The following is a 17227-nucleotide window of genomic DNA, read 5'->3' as shown; positions in this document are numbered from 1 at the left end:
ACAAAAGAATTTTTAATTACAATCTTTATGAAAATATACTTACATATATATTTTCTTCAGATATAATCATGGATTTAATGAGTTAATATGATATTAATCTCATTTGCTTTTCGGTTTGAGCTAGAATAAGTAATCCTTAAAACTATTAGGAACCACGTATTCGTCGCAGAATATTAATGAAGTTATGGATCAATACTTCATTGTTAATTATTAGAATCACATATTCTTCGCAAAATATTTCTTCAATGAAGTTATGGATTGATACTTCATCGTTCGTTGTTGTTGGTACTCCTTGGTATCTATGGTACATATGATGTTGATGCTCGTGGGACAGATTGTGATGTTGAGGTGTGGGATGCGGATGTTGTTGTTGGTGGTGGTGATGGTACTGTTGATGTTGCTGAAGCTGGTAAGTTTTGCACCATATTCTCCACATTGATTACTCGAGCGCGAAGCTCGTTGACTTCTTCTATTATCCCGGAATGATTGTTTGTCGGAACGAGCGGATAAATAAGATCTAGGATTTAAGATATTATGTAATCATGACGAGATACTCTGGAAATAATAGAGAAAATGGTATTACGAATAGGTTTGCTGGTAATTGCTTCAGGTTCTTCACCAAGAGGTGAATTCAGTTGGTGAAAAGGATCGCCTTCTTCACGTCTCCATTGATTAAGTCGACTACTAACCCATCAGATGAATTGGGAATGGCTGATTGGTTGATTCATTCTGGTGACGCTGCTTCTGGAGTTTAGGTGAATTTCCATGTCGGAATAGCTGTCGGAGTAACTATCGAAATAGTTATCGAAATCTGAGGGACTCGAACTGATTGAGGGATTCATCTCGTACGATCAGATGAAGGATTTTTGATAAGAAAATAGATTATAGGATGTAGATTAGTACCCTGCAATACATAATTTACATATGCATATAAAATACTAAAAATCCTATAAGTTACAGAGGAATCTACGGAAGCTGTCAGGCAAAGGTAGCAATAACATATACGCTAAGATATGAATTTATCTATACACTGTCTATACAATAGAGGCAGTAAGACGTGTCTAGACTTTAAGGATGATAAGAAAATAATTTTCGACACTAATGATAAGCAAAACTTTTGACATGTAGACACGGTCGAAGTTCAGACTCACTAATGCATCCTAACGACTTATCAGTTATACACACTAATGCGGACCTGGTTCGCTAAGACCACCGCTCTGATACCAACTATAGAGACCCGTCCTAATCCATCTGGATGAAGTCCATATCGATTATAAACGATTCACAACAGTTGATTACATCGCGAGGTACTTGACCTCTATATGATACATTTTACAAACATTGCATTCGTTTTTGAAAAGACAATCTTTCATTACGTCGAAAGTTGACGACATACATACCATTTCATAATATATCTTACTATAATTGAATTAATAATAATCTTAATGAACTCAACGACTCGAATGCAACGTCTTTTGAAATATGTCATGAATGACTCCAAGTAATATCTCTAAGATGATCAAATGCACAACGGATGATTTCTTTCGTACCTGAGAATAAACATGCTTTAAAGTGTCAACCAAAAGCTTGGTGAGTTCATTAGTTTAACATAAATAATTATTTCCATCATTTTAATAGACCACAAGATTTTCATTTCCAGTTCTCATAAATATACGTCCCACACATGGAGACAAAAAACATTCATATGGATTGAACACCTGGTAACTGACATTCACAATATGCATATAAGAATATCCCCATCATTCCGGGATCCTCCATCGGACATGATATAAATTTTGAAGTACTAAAGCATCCGGTACTTTGGATGGGGCTTGTTGGTCCCGATAGATCTATCTTTAGGATTCGCGTCAATTAGGGTGTATGTTCCCTAATTCTTAGATTACCAGACTTAATAAAAAGTGGCATATTTAATTTCGATAATTCAACCATATAATGTAGTTTCGATTACTTGTGTCTATTTCATAAAACATTTATAAAAATTGCGCATGTTTTCTCAGCCCAAAAACATAAAGGGTAAAAAGGCAAATGAAACTCACCTAATGTATTTTGTAGTAAAAATACATATGACTATATTGAACAACCGAATAATGCAGGGTTGGCCTCGGATTCACGAACCTATATCATTTATATTCATAGTAACACATATAATGGAATTCGAACAAATTTAGTTATTATTATTAATTGTTATTTTAGTAACTTGTACGTTTCATTAATAACTTAATTAACTATTTTTATTTTATATACTTTCGATACATAATTAGTATTTATTATAAGGATATTAAATAGTTATATTGTATGTATTAAATAGGGTTTTATATACTAATAGTAATTTGATAAAATAATGTTGTTAATAATAAATAAAAAGTTGTTTCATCCTATAATAATAATAATAATAATAATAATAATAATAATAATAATAATAATAATAATAATAATAATAATAATAATAATAATAAAAATAGTTATAATACTAAAAATGATAACTTTTATAAAGATGATACTTTTAATAATAATAAATACTAATAATAATAACTCTAATAATAATGATTTTACTAATAACAATAATACTAATATCTATATTAATAACTATAATGATAATAATACTAATAATAATAATAATAACAATAATAATGAAACTACCTCATGAAATCCTTTCATAAAAAAATGCCTCGAGTAGGGCTCGAACCCGCGACCTCTCGTCCCATGCAAACACATCCAAACCATTTAACCATCAGTGCTTTTCTTGTAGTAACTAGATCGTTTAATTATTTATTATGTCCAAGTCCAAAAGCTAAACCCTCTTAATGTCATGTCCAAGCCCAACTATTACAAACCCAAGTTTCAAGTCCATGTAACAACCTAAGTGGGCCAACAATCCAACCTAAAAACAGTCCAGTATCAATTTCATATTCTCTCTTTTGTTTTAGAGAAAACGCAAAGCATCAACAATAATGGTTCTGGTGGTGATATAATTCGTCACAAACAACAGCCGACAAAATAAATATTGTTCGACTTGTTGGTTGCTGGGTTTGTTTTTGATTTGAAGAAACATGAAACGAACTTATGCAGTTTAATAGTAACAGCGAGGATCAAAAACAGCAGTCATCAAGATCTCATCAACGCTATCATCATGGCCTGGTCTTCTATCATCATCTTCCTTAATCGTAATTATTATTTATTCAGGTTCTTTGTTAACCACAGCGAATGAATATTAACCAATCCAGGTGTAAAAACAGTGATTTACGCATGAAGGAAGTGTTGTGGAGATACTTAGACAATAATTAATCGATTATGAAAAAAAAAAAAACATATTCGAGAGAGAGTGATGATGAAACAAGGTAACAAGAGAAACCCTAACTGAAAAAGAACGATCTTTGTTGGTGAATTAATCACGGCGATGAATTTAGTTATGGGTTTGTTGAGAGGCCTGTTCAGGTATTGTTTGCACTGTAGTAGGAATTGGTTTTCGTTGGGTGATCAACAAAACAAAAGGCAGTAGGTTGCTTCAATGGTTTTCGGATTGTTCAAATAGTAGAACAGGAAATATGTAACAATCGATGAAAATCTTAGATGGGTGTTTGGAAACCGAACATTAATGGGACCATATAGACGACAGGCTATAGATTTAAGTGATGGTGGTTTCGATAAAAGAGGTGATTACAAGGGTGGTGAGGTTGTTTATTTTCGATGGATGTGATGAAGGTGATGAACGATGGTGGTGATAAAGAGGGTGGTGTATGGTCTTGTCGAACAACAACCTAGGATAGTCAAATATATCAGTTGCATTTTTATAGTTGCAGCAAACAAAATAGTGATCGACGGTGAGGTGTGCTTGGCCTGTAACAGAACTGATGAAGTAGCAGTAGGTTAGCGTGCAAGTGGTGGATGATGGTTGATGTTCTTGGTTCAAAACAGGAACATAAATGGGGGTGGTTGTTGACGGTTTTCTAGAAGGAGAGAGATATTAGAGGTGGTTGAAGGTGGTTGAGCTGTGGTTGTAGAGTGGTGGCCGGTGGAAGGTGATGACGGCCAAGGATGGTGAAGATCTTAGAAGAAGAAGAATATGAAGGTTTGTTGTGTGATGAATGAATATATGTTCAAGTATGCCATGTATATCTATATTTACAGATATATCTATCCTTCTTAATAATTAGAGATAGTGGGTTTTGTTTGGGGAAGGGTTGATTGATAAGTTTAACAGAAAGAAGGAACAAAGCTACACAAGTAGGTGTGGGTTGGTGTGACTTGTTCTTGAATTAAACTGATATAGATATATGGCACTTGGTAATATGCATATTATATATATATATATATATATATATATATATATATATATATATATATATATATATATATATATATATATATATATATATATATATATATATATATATATATATATAAAATAAATATCACACTCCTTTGAAAACTTAAAATGTGGCCATGACATAAACTAATAAAAAAAATTATATTAGCAGCCTTCAACTATCTGTCGACATATGATATCGTACGGATATTATTTCGTGTTCCGTTGATAATCCGGGGCGGATAAAATGTTCAGAAAAATCCCATATTTTTAAATTAAATAACTTTATTTATTTCAGTCTTTTAGGGTGTAAAATTGGTCATTACTTATATACAATTATTTAAATAAAAATTAAATTAATTATGAGCTCCCAACCCCAAGTAAAAATTCTAAATGTTAAAATTAAGCAAATAGATTCTAATTATATTTTTTAACAAAGTTATAATCCGTTTAACTTGTTTTCGGATCACCGTTAGTTTTGAAATTACAATAGTTTGAATTTAACTTGCTTAGTATTGATCGAATGATAAATTAGTGACACCGTCGTTCACTAATTAAATTCAAAATCACACATATATATATAGTATACATTATATATTCATTTAATAATAAAATTTATTATATCTTATATTAATTTACATATAATTAATAACAACAATTGCATATAACAGTTTCTTATATATAATTATTTATTTTTACCTATTGATATATATACCTATCTATTTACAAATACTGGTTCGTGAATCGTCGGAAATGGTCGAGGGTTAATGAATACATGAACACAGTTTAAAATTCTTGAGATTTAACTTAACAACCTTTGCTTATCGTGTCGGAAACATATAAAGATTTAAGTTTAAATTTGGTCGAAAATTCCCGGATCATCACAGTACCTACCCGTTAAAGAAATTTAGTCCCGAAATTTGATCGTGATCGTCATGGCTATCTATAAAAATGTTTTCATGACGAATATGAGTTGACAATCGAGTTTTATCATCATTGAGTAATTTAGATAAAACAATTTGATTATGCGAGGAGTATAAGTGAAGCTATCGCAAGAGAGTGAAATAAGTAAATGTAGAATCGTTTTAAATGATGACGTAGTTATGATCGATTTCTGGAATTCAAAGAAAATCTTCGTAATAAGATTTGGTTCTTCGAAGAATAAGGAAATTATGATCCTCTTTGATTTAATGCGATAATTCATCTTGATTTCTCTATCGGATATCTCACTATAAATCCACCCCCTTCTTTTCCTTATCTTCCATATCTCACATCTTCTATTCTTTCTCCTTAATTCATACTGTAAAACATTAGTTAATATGCTCCATCCCATTCTGATCCTTGATATACTCTTAACTTTCATATCTGTTATTCTTCTTTTCCATCTACCACCGGAAGAATCTATTCACTTCTACTATACTCTGGGTTTTATAGTGTTCTTAGTTCTTCCGTGTCTTTATGTTGCTATATGCATTGATATACACGGTTTGTAATTTTCGTGTTGTTATTGGGCTTTATACTTTCTCTTATATTTTGGAGCTCTTTGCCCTTTTATTATCTTCTCGACCTCTATTAAAGCGAGTAACGGTCCAGAATTCATAGGTATGAAATTTCGTATGATTATAGTATTCCAAGCAGAAAGGAATGTATTAGCACGATTTGATTTGTCAATTTACCAGATTCACTGAGAATAGAATTATCAAGAATGTACCTTCTTGATATGTTCAGAAGTTAAGCAGAATGAAAGAGTTATGTAACATAGCACATGATGACGTTATGATCTGTGAATCATCATGTCCCATTAGAAACTCAGCATGACTTACTATAATATAATCACGTTGATCAAGTGTCATTATATTATACTAACTCATGCATCAGTTCCCAACATTACTTCAATAACATTCATATTTTAAGCTCGAAAGTTTACAGAATATAGAAACTAATAGTTTCTATATGATGTAACACTGATAGTACGAAGAGATTAATGATTTCAGATAAGAATGTTTATGAAAATATCTTCAGAAATATGGAGGATATTTATAATGAAAGATACGATGATACCTTGGAATTTCTAATATCGAAGGATGGTGAAGAAAATCTATCCTCAAGAGTTTGGAGTCGGAAGCAAGGTATTCGCTAAAGATTTCATCAAAAATGGAATCATCAGGATTCTTAATGTACAATTTAGTCCTTGGGATTTGTTCAGAGACTCCCTCGTGGTTAACTCAATCCGTTTTCCAGTTCCAACACTTCTGAGCTTGCCAACATACTATTCTTTATCGTCAAACTTTTGACTGTTATGGTCGTTTACGTTTTTGTTGCTTCATTCAAGTTTTCAAAATTCAGAGTATTGATTCGTTGACTGGGTGCTTTTCAGAATTTCAGAATGGAATATCATGATTCTAAGAGATAAATGCTATATGGATACATATAACTGTTGATGTGGGAACGTTGCGAGGCTCACAATACAGATTTGCTGATTTCCGGTAATTAGTATGGCAATTCTTGTCACAAGATGCGGATGAGTACATGATGAGACTTCAATAGATAAGTATAGTGATTTGTCGGAGAGATTTTAGCCAAAGAGCGACAAGGTTGCTGGTACATCTGTTGGTAATATGGTGGAATATAAAAGGTTCCCCGATAACATTAAAAGAGCACGCATATATATCAAGGTTATAATAAGGTTGTTTCGAACGAAAAGTCGAAGTTGACTTGTTGGAGCTGTGACAAAATTTGCTAATTTGAAAAGGGATTGCAAAGTTATTTTCGGTAATAACAACGCCAAAGGAGCTAGCACAAATACGTGTTAAACGTTTACTCAGGTTTCGAGTATTTTCAGGTGCATGACTATATGCATAAATCTTTTCTCCCGTAGATGAAATGCGATTGATTCATCCTCTCGATTGAGATGTTTTCAAGAATCATGAAAGGTTTGAACGCAGATTGTAATCGTCAAGATACGAATGAGGTTTAAGATGAATTCAAGTGGCAAACTTGAAGAATTGTTTAGTTTCAAATGTTATAATCAATATTTTAATTCATTTTAATTGTCCAATGTTATTAGTCCACAGTCGATAGTCCACAGTTGACAGTCCAATAATTCATATATAATTTAATATATAATATTCGACTTAATTAATACGTATCGTGACCCGTGTACATGTCTCAGACTTGATCACAACTCAAACTATATATATTATTGTAGAATCAACCTCAACCCTGTATAGAGAACTCGATCATTACTGCATATAGAGTGTCTATGGTTACTCCAAATAATATATATAGATGCGTCGATATGATATGTCAATACCTTGTATACATGTCCCGATATTTAAAGTGCGTAAAATAAATACAGAAATTAAATGACGATAAATAAAATTGCGATAATTAAATTGCGATAAATAAACTGCGATAAATAAATTGCGATAATTAAATTACGATAAATAGATTGCGATAAAATAAAATGTAATACAGAATTAACAGTTATCTAGGAATAGTTAGCTAGGATTTTGTTAGCGTTGTTTCTTAACAAAATTTCATATTGTTAATTAGTCTGTTTCTAATCAATTTTTATTGTGTCCATTATTTCATCATTATGCCACTTGTTGGATTCTGATAGGTCAAAATCCAAATATGAAATTGAATGAAAATGGTTATTCTGCGGTGAACGGATACGTATATCGGTGGTTCTAAGTAGGATAGTAAATGATTGTTGAATCAGCTTCGTCGAATGTACATTGTAACTTATTAAAGTGAAATCTAAATATTCCTCGGGTATTACCTACCCGTTAAAATATTTTCACCATTAACAGTTTGTACAAAAGAATTTTTAATTACAATCTTTATGAAAATATACTTACATATATATTTTGTTCAGATATAATCATGGATTTAATGAGTTAATATGATATTAATCTCATTTGCTTTTCGGTTTGAGCTAGAATAAGTAATCCCTAAAACTATTAGGAACCACGTATTCTTCGCAGAATATTAATGAAGTTATGGATCAATACTTCGTCGTTAATTATTAGAATCACATATTCTTCGTAGAATATTTCTTCAATGAAGTTATGGATCGATACTTCATTGTTCATTGTTGTTGGTACTCCTTGGTATCTATGGTACGTATGATGTTGATGCTCGTGGGACAGATTGTGATGTTGAGGTGTGGGATGCGGATGTTGCTATTGGTGGTGGTGATGGTACTGTTGATGTTGCTGAAGCTGGTAAGTTTTGCACCATATTCTCCACATTGATTACTCGAGCGCGAAGCTCGTTGACTTCTTCCATTATCCCGGAATGATTGTTTGTCGGAACGAGCGGATAAATAAGATCTAGGATTTGAGATATTATGTAATCGTGACGAGATACTCTAGAAATAATAGAGAAAATGGTATTACGAATAGGTTTGCTGGTAATTGCTTCAGGTTCTTCACCAAGAGGTGAATTCGGTTGGTGGAAAGGATCGCCTTCTTCACGTCTCCATTGATTAAGTCGACTACGAACCCATCAGATGAATTGGGAATGGGTGATTGGTTGATTCATTCTGGTGAAGCTGCTTCTGGAGCTTAGGTGAATTTCCATGTCGGAATAGCTGTCAGAATAACTATCGGAATAGTTATCGAAATCTGAGGGACTCGAACTGATTGAGGGATTCATCTCGTACGATCAGATGAAGGATTTTCGATAAGAAAATAGATTATAGGATGTAGATTAGTACCCTGCAATACATAATTTACATATGCATATAAAATACTAAAAATCCCATAAGTTACAGAGGAATCTACGGAAGCTGTCAGGTAAAGGTAACAATAACATATACGCTTAGATATGAATTTATCTATACACTGTCTATACAATAGAGGCAGTAAGACGTGTTTAGACTTTAAGGATGATAAGCAAATAAATTTCGACACTAATGATAAGCAAAACTTTTGACATACAGACACGGTCGAAGTCCAGACTCACTAATGCATCCTAACGACTTATCAGTTATACACACTAATGCGGACCTGGTTCGCTAAGACCACCGCTCTGATACCAACTGTAGAGACCCGTCCTAATCCATCCGGATGAAGTCCATATCGATTATAAATGATTCACAACAGTTGATTACATCGCGAGGTACTTGACCTCTATAGATACATTTTACAAACATTGCATTCGTTTTTGAAAAGACAATCTTTCATTACGTCGAAAGTTGACGACATACATACCATTTCATAATATATCTTACTATAATTGAATTAATAATAATCTTGATGAACTCAACGACTCGAATGCAACGTCTTTTGAAATATGTCATGAATGACTCCAAGTAATATCTCTAAGATGATCAAATGCACAGCGGAAGATTTCTTTCGTACCTAAGAATAAACATGCTTTAAAGTGCCAACCAAAAGGTTGGTGAGTTCATTAGTTTAACATAAATAATTATTTCCATCATTTTAATAGACCACAAGATTTTCATTTCCAGTTCTCATAAATATACGTCCCATACATGGAGAGAAAAATCATTCATATGGATTGAACACCTGGTAACTGACATTCACAATATGTATATAAGAATATCCCCATCATTCCGGGATCCACTTTCGGACATGATATAAATTTCGAAGTACTAAAGCATCCGGTACTTTGGATGGGGCTTGTTGGGCTCGATAGATCTATTTTTAGGATTCGCATCAATTAGGGGTGTCTGTTCCCTAATTCTTAGATTACCAGACTTAATAAAAAGGGGCATATTCGATTTCGATAATTCGACCATATAATGTAGTTTCGATTACTTGTGTCTATTTCGTAAAACATTTATAAAAATTGCGCATGTATTCTCAGCCCAAAAGCATAAAGGGTAAAAAGGCAAATGAAACTCACCGAATGTATTTTGTAGTAAAAATACATATGACTATATTGAACAACCAAATAATGCAGGGTTGGCCTCGGATTCACGAACCTATATCATTTATATGCATATTAACACATATAATGGAATTCGAACAAATTTAGTTATTATTATTAATTGTTATTTTAGTAACTTGTACGTTTCATTAATAACTTAATTAACTATTTTTATTGTATATACTTTAGATACATAATTAGTATTTATTATAAGGATATTAATATAGTTATGTTGTATGTATTAAATAGGGTTTTATATACTATTAGTTATTTGATAAAATAATGTTGTTAATAATAAATAAAAAGTTGTTTCATCCTATAATAATAATAATAATAATAATAATAATAATAATAATAATAATAATAATAATAATAATAATAATAATAAAAATAGTTATAATACTAAAAATGATAACTTTTATAAAGATGATACTTTTAATAATAATAAATACTAATAATAATAACTCTAATAATAATGATTTTACTAATAACAATAATACTAATATCTATATTAATAACTATAATGATAATAATACTAATAATAATAATAATAATAATAACAATAATAATGAAACTACCTCATGAAATCCTTTCATAAAAAAAATGCCTCGAGTAGGGCTCGAACCCGCGACCTCTCGTCCCATGCAAACACATCCAAACCATTTAACCATCAGTGCTTTTCTTGTAGTAACTAGATCGTTTAATTATTTATTATGTCCAAGTCCAAAAGCTAAACCCTCTTAATGTCATGTCCAAGCCCAACTATTACAAACCCAAGTTTCAAGTCCATGTAACAACCTAAGTGGGCCAACAATCCAACCTAAAAACAGTCCAGTATCGATTTCATTTTCTCTTTTTTGTTTTAGAGAAAACGCAAAGCATCAGCAATAATGGTTCTGGTGGTGATATAATTCGTCACAAACAACAGCCGACAAAATAAATATTGTTCGACTTGTTGGTTCCTGGGTTTGTTTTTGATTTGAAGAAACAGGAAACGAACTTATGCAGTTTAATAGTAACAGCGAGGATCAAAAACAGCAGTCATCAAGATCTCATCAACGCTATCATCATGGCCTGGTCTTCTATCATCATCTTCCTTAATCGTCATTAATATTTATTCAGGTTCTTTGTTAACCACAGCGAATGAATATTAACCAATCCAGGTATAAAAATAGTGATTTACGCATGAAGGAAGTGTTGTGGAGATACTTTGACAATAATTAATCGATTATGAAAAAAAAAACATATTCGAGAGAGAGTGATGATGAAACAAGGTAACAAGAGAAACCCTAACTGAAAAAGAACGATCTTTGTTGGTGAATTAATCACAGCGATGAATTTAGTTATGGGTTTGTTGAGAGGCTTGTTCAGGTATTGTTTGCAACGTAGTAGGAATTGGTTTTCGTTGGGTGATCAACAAAACAAAAGGCAGTAGGTTGCTTCAATGGTTTTCGGATTGTTCGAATAGTAGAACAGTAAAGATGTAACAATCGATGAAAATCTTAGATGGGTGTTTGGAAGCCGAACAGTAATGGGACCATATAGACGACAGGCTATAGATTTAAGTGGTGGTGGTTTCGATAAAAGAGGTGATTACAAGGGTGGTGAGGTTGTTTAGGTTCGATGGATGTGATGAAGGTGATGAACGATGGTGGTGATAAAGAGGGTGGTGTATGGTCTTGTCGAACAACAACCTAGGATAGTCATATATATCAGTTGCAATTTCATAGTTGCAGCAAACAAAACAGTGATCGACGGTGAGGTGTGCTTGGCCTGTAACAGAACTGATGAAGTAGCAGTAGGTTAGCGTGCAAGTGGTGGATGATGGTTGATGTTCTTGGTTCAAAACAGGAACATAAATGGGGGTGGTTGTTGACGGTTTTCTAGAAGGAGAGAGATATTTGTAACATCCTAGGTAAACGTTCCCCGTAGCATGATATTGTCCGCTTTGCCCGTAGGCGCACGGATTTTTCTTGGCAACCACACACGACGAGCACTTTCCCAGGAGGACACCCATCCTGGTAGTGCTCTCGCCTGAGCCCGCTTAACTGCAGAGTTCTCATGAGATCTGCTGCGCTTGTGGTCCCAAAACGTGTCATGCTAGGAAAGGTCTTCACACCCTTATAAGGCATGCTTCGTTCCCCTCTCCAACCGATGTGGGATGGATGTAACACGGATGTTACAATATTAGAGGTGGTTGAAGGTGGTTGAGATGTGGTTGTAGAGTGGTGGCCGGTGGAAGGTGATGACGGCCAAGGATGGTGAAGATCTTAGAAGAAGAAGAATATGAAGGTTTGTTGTGTGATGAATGAATATATGTTCAAGTATGCCATGTATATCTATATTTACGGATATATCTATCCTTCTTAATAATTAGAGATAGTGGGTTTTGTTTGGGGTAGGGTTGATTGATAAGTTTAACAGAAAGAAGGAACAAAGCTACACAAGTGGGTGTGGGTTGGTGTGACTTGTTCTTGAATTAAACAGATATAGATATATGGCACTTGGTAATATGCATATTATATATATATATATATATATATATATATATATATATATATATATATATATATATAATAATAATAAATATCACACTCCTTTGAAAACTTAAAACGTAGCCATGACATAATCAAATAAAAAAAATTATATTAGCAGCCTTCAACTATCTGTCGACATATGATATCGTACGGATATTATTTCGTGTTCCGTTGATAATCAGGGGCGGATAAAAGTGTTCAGAAAAATCTCATAATTTTAAATTAAATAACTTTATTTATTTCAGTCTTTTAGGGTGTAAAATTGGTCATTACTTATATATAATTATTTAAATAAAAATTAAATTAATTATGAGCTCCCAACCCCAAGTAAAAATACTAAATGTTAAAATTAAGCAAATAGATTCTAATTATATTTTTTAACAAAGTTATAATCCGTTTAACTTGTTTTCGGATCACCGTTAATTTTGAAATTACAATAGTTTGAATTTAACTTGCTTAATATTGATCGAATGATAAATTAGTGACACCGTCGTTCACTAATTAAATTCAAAATCACACATATATATATAGTATACATTATATATTCATTTAATAATAAAATTTATTATATCTTATATTAATTTACATATAATTAATAACAACAATTGCATATAACAGTTTCTTATATATAATTATTTATTTTTACCTATTGATATATGTACCTATCTATTTACAAATACTGGTTCGTGAATCGTCGAAAATGGTCGAGGGTCAATGAATACATGAACAAAGTTTAAAATTCTTGAGATTTAACTTAACAACTTTTGCTTATCGTGTCAGAAACATATAAAGATTTAAGTTTAAATTTGGTCGGAAATTCCCGGGTCATCACAGTACCTACCCGTTAAAGAAATTTCATCCCGAAATTTGATCGTGATCGTCATGGCTAACTATAAAAATGTTTTAATGACGAATATGAGTTGATAATTGAGTTTTATCATCATTGAGTAATTTAGATAAAACAATTTGATTATGCGAAGAGTATAAGTGAAGCTATCGCAAGAGAGTGAAATAAGTAAATGTAGAATCGTTTTAACCGATGAAGTAGTTATGATCGATTTCCGAAATTCAAAGAAAATCTTCGTAATAAGATTTGGTTCTTCGGCGAATAAGGAAATTATGATCCTCTTTGATTTAATGCGATAATTCATCTTGATTTCTCTGTCGGATATCTCACTATAAATCCACCCCCTTCTTTTCCTTATCTTCCATATCTCACATCTTCTATTCTTTCTCCTCAATTTATACTGTAAAACATTTGTTAATATGCTCCATCCCATTCTGATCCTTGATATACTCTTAACTTTCATATCTGTTATTCTTCTTTTCCATCTACCACCGGAAGAATCTATTCACTTCTACAATACTCTGGGTTTTATAGTGTTCTTAGTTCTCCCGTGTCTTTATGTTGCTATATGCATTGATATACACGGTTTGTAATTTCAGCGTTGTTATTAGGCTTTATATTTTCTCTTATATTTTGGAGCTCTTTGCCCTTTTATTATCTTCTCGACCTCTATTAAAGCGTGTAACGGTCAAGAATTCATAGGTATGAAATTTCGTATGATTATAGAATTCCAAACAGAAAGGAATGTATTAGCACGATTTGATTTGTCAATTTACCAGATTCACTAAGAATAGAATTATCAAGAATGTACCTTCTTGATATGTTCAGAAGTTAAGCAGAATGAAAGAGTTATGTAACATAGCACATGATGACGTTATGATCTGTAAATCATCACGTCCCATTAGAAACTTAGCATGGCTTACTATAATATAATCACGTTGATCAAGTGTCATTATATTATACTAACTCATGCATCAGTTCCCAACATTATTTCAATAACATTCATATTTTAAGCTCGAAAGTTTACAGAATATAGAAACTAATAGTTTCTATATGATGTAACACTGATAGCACGAAGAGATTAATGATTTCAGATAAGAATGTTTATGAAAATATCTTCAGAAATATGGAGGATATTTATAATGAAAGATACGATGATACCTTGGAATTTCTAATATCGAAGGATGGTGAAGAAAATCTGTCCTCAAGAGTTTGGAGTCAGAAGCAAGGTATTCGCTAAAGATTTCATCAAAAACGGAATCATCAGGATTCTTAATGTACAAGTTTAGTCCTTGTGATTTGTTCAGAGACTCCCTCGTGGTTAACTCAATCTGTTTTCCTGTTCCAACACTTCTGAGCTTGCCAACATACTATTCTTTATCGTCAAACTTTTAACTGTTATGGTCGTTCACGTTTTTGTTGCTTCATTCAACTTTTCAAAATTTAGAGTATTGATTCGTAGACTGGGTTCTTTTCAGAATTTCAGAATGGAATATCATGATTCTAAGAGATAAATGTTATATCGATACATATAACTGTTGATGTGGGAACGTTGCGAGGCTCACAATACAGATTTGCTGATTTCCGGTAATTGGTATGGCAATTCTTGTCACAAGATGCGGATGAGTACATGATGAGACTTCAATAGATAAGTATAGTGATTTGTCGGAGAGATTTTAGCCAAAGAGCGAAGAGGTTGCTGGTACATCTGTTGGTAATATGGTGGAATATAAAAGGTTCCCCGATAACATTAAAAGAGCACGCATATATATCAAGGTTATAATAAGGTTGTTTCGAACGAAAAGTTGAAGTTGACTTGTTGGAGCTGTCAAAATTTGCTAATTTGAAAAGGGATTGCAAAGTTATTTTCGGTAATAACAACGCCAAAGGAGCTAGCACAAATACGTGTTAAACGTTTACTCAGGTTTCGAGTATTTTCAGGTGCATGACTATATGCATAAATCTTTTCTCCCGTAGATGAAATGCGATTGATTCATCCTCTCGATTGAGATGTTTTTAAGAATCATGAAAGGTTTGAACGCAGATTGTAATCATCAAGATACAAATGAGGTTTAAGATGAAATCAAGTGGCAAACTTGAAGAATTGTTTAGTTTCATATGTTATAATCAATATTTTAATTCATTTTAATTGTCCAATGTTATTAGTCCACAATCGATAGTCCAGAGTTGACAGTCCAATAATTCATATATAATTTAATATATAATATTCGAATTAATTAATACATATCGTGACCCGTGTACATGTCTCAGACTCGATCACAACTCAAACTATATATATTATTGTAGAATCAACCTCAACCCTGTATAGAGAACTCGATCATTACTGCATATAGAGTGTCTATGGTTACTCCAAATAATATATATAGATGCGTCAATATGATATGTCAAAACCTTGTATACGTGTCCCGATATTTAAAGTGCGTAAAATAAATACAGAAATTAAATAACGATAAATAAAATTGCGATAAATAAACTGCGGTAAATAAATTGCGATAATTAAATTACGATAAATAAATTGCGATAAAATAAAATGTAATACAGAATTAACAGTTATCTAGGAATAGTTAGCTAGGATTTTGTTAGCGTGGTTTCTTAACAAAATTTCATATTGTTAATTAGTCTGTTTCTAATCAATTTTTATTGTGTCCATTATTTCTTCATTATGCCACTTGTTGGATTCTGATAGGTCAAAATCCAAATATGAAATTGAATGAAAATGGTTATTCTGCGGTGAACGGATACGTATATCGGTGGTTGTAAGTAGGATAGTAAATGATTGTTGAATCAGCTTCGTCGAATGTACAGTGTAACTTATTAAAGTGAAATCTAAATATTCCTCGGGTATTACCTACCCGTTAAAATAGTTTCACCATTAACAGTTTGTACAAAAGAATTTTTAATTACAATCTTTATGAAAATATACTTACATATATATTTTCTTCAGATATAATCATGGATTTAATGAGTTAATATGATATTAATCTCATTTGCTTTTCGGTTTGAGCTAGAATAAGTAATCCCTAAAACTATTAGGAACCACGTATTCTTCACAGAATATTAATGAAGTTATGGATCAATACTTCATCGTTAATTATTCGAATCACATATTCTTCGCAGAATATTTCTTCAATGAAGTTACGGATCGATACTTCATCGTTCATTGTTGTTGGTACTCCTTGGTATCTATGGTATGTATGATGTTGATGCTCGTTGGATAGATTGTGACGTTGAGGTGTGGGATGCGGATGTTGTTGTTGGTGGTGGTGATGGTACTGTTGATGTTGCTGAAGCTGGTAAGTTTTTCACCATATTCTCCACATTGATTACTCGAGCGCGAAGCTCGTTGACTTCTTCCATTATCCCGGAATGATTGTTTGTCGGAACGAGCGGATAAATAAGATCTAGGATTTGAGATATTATGTAATCGTGACGAGATACTCTGGAAATAATAGAGAAAATGGTATTACGAATAGGTTTGCTGGTAATTGCTTCAGGTTCTTCACCAAGAGGTGAATTCGGTTGGTGGAAAGGATCGCCTTCTTCACTTCTCCATTGATTAAGTCGACTACAAACCCATCAGATGAATTGGGAATG

Source organism: Rutidosis leptorrhynchoides, chromosome 9 (assembly GCF_046630445.1).
Source record: "Rutidosis leptorrhynchoides isolate AG116_Rl617_1_P2 chromosome 9, CSIRO_AGI_Rlap_v1, whole genome shotgun sequence".
Taxonomy (NCBI): Eukaryota; Viridiplantae; Streptophyta; class Magnoliopsida; order Asterales; family Asteraceae; genus Rutidosis; species Rutidosis leptorrhynchoides.
This window is presented reverse-complemented; position numbering follows the sequence as displayed.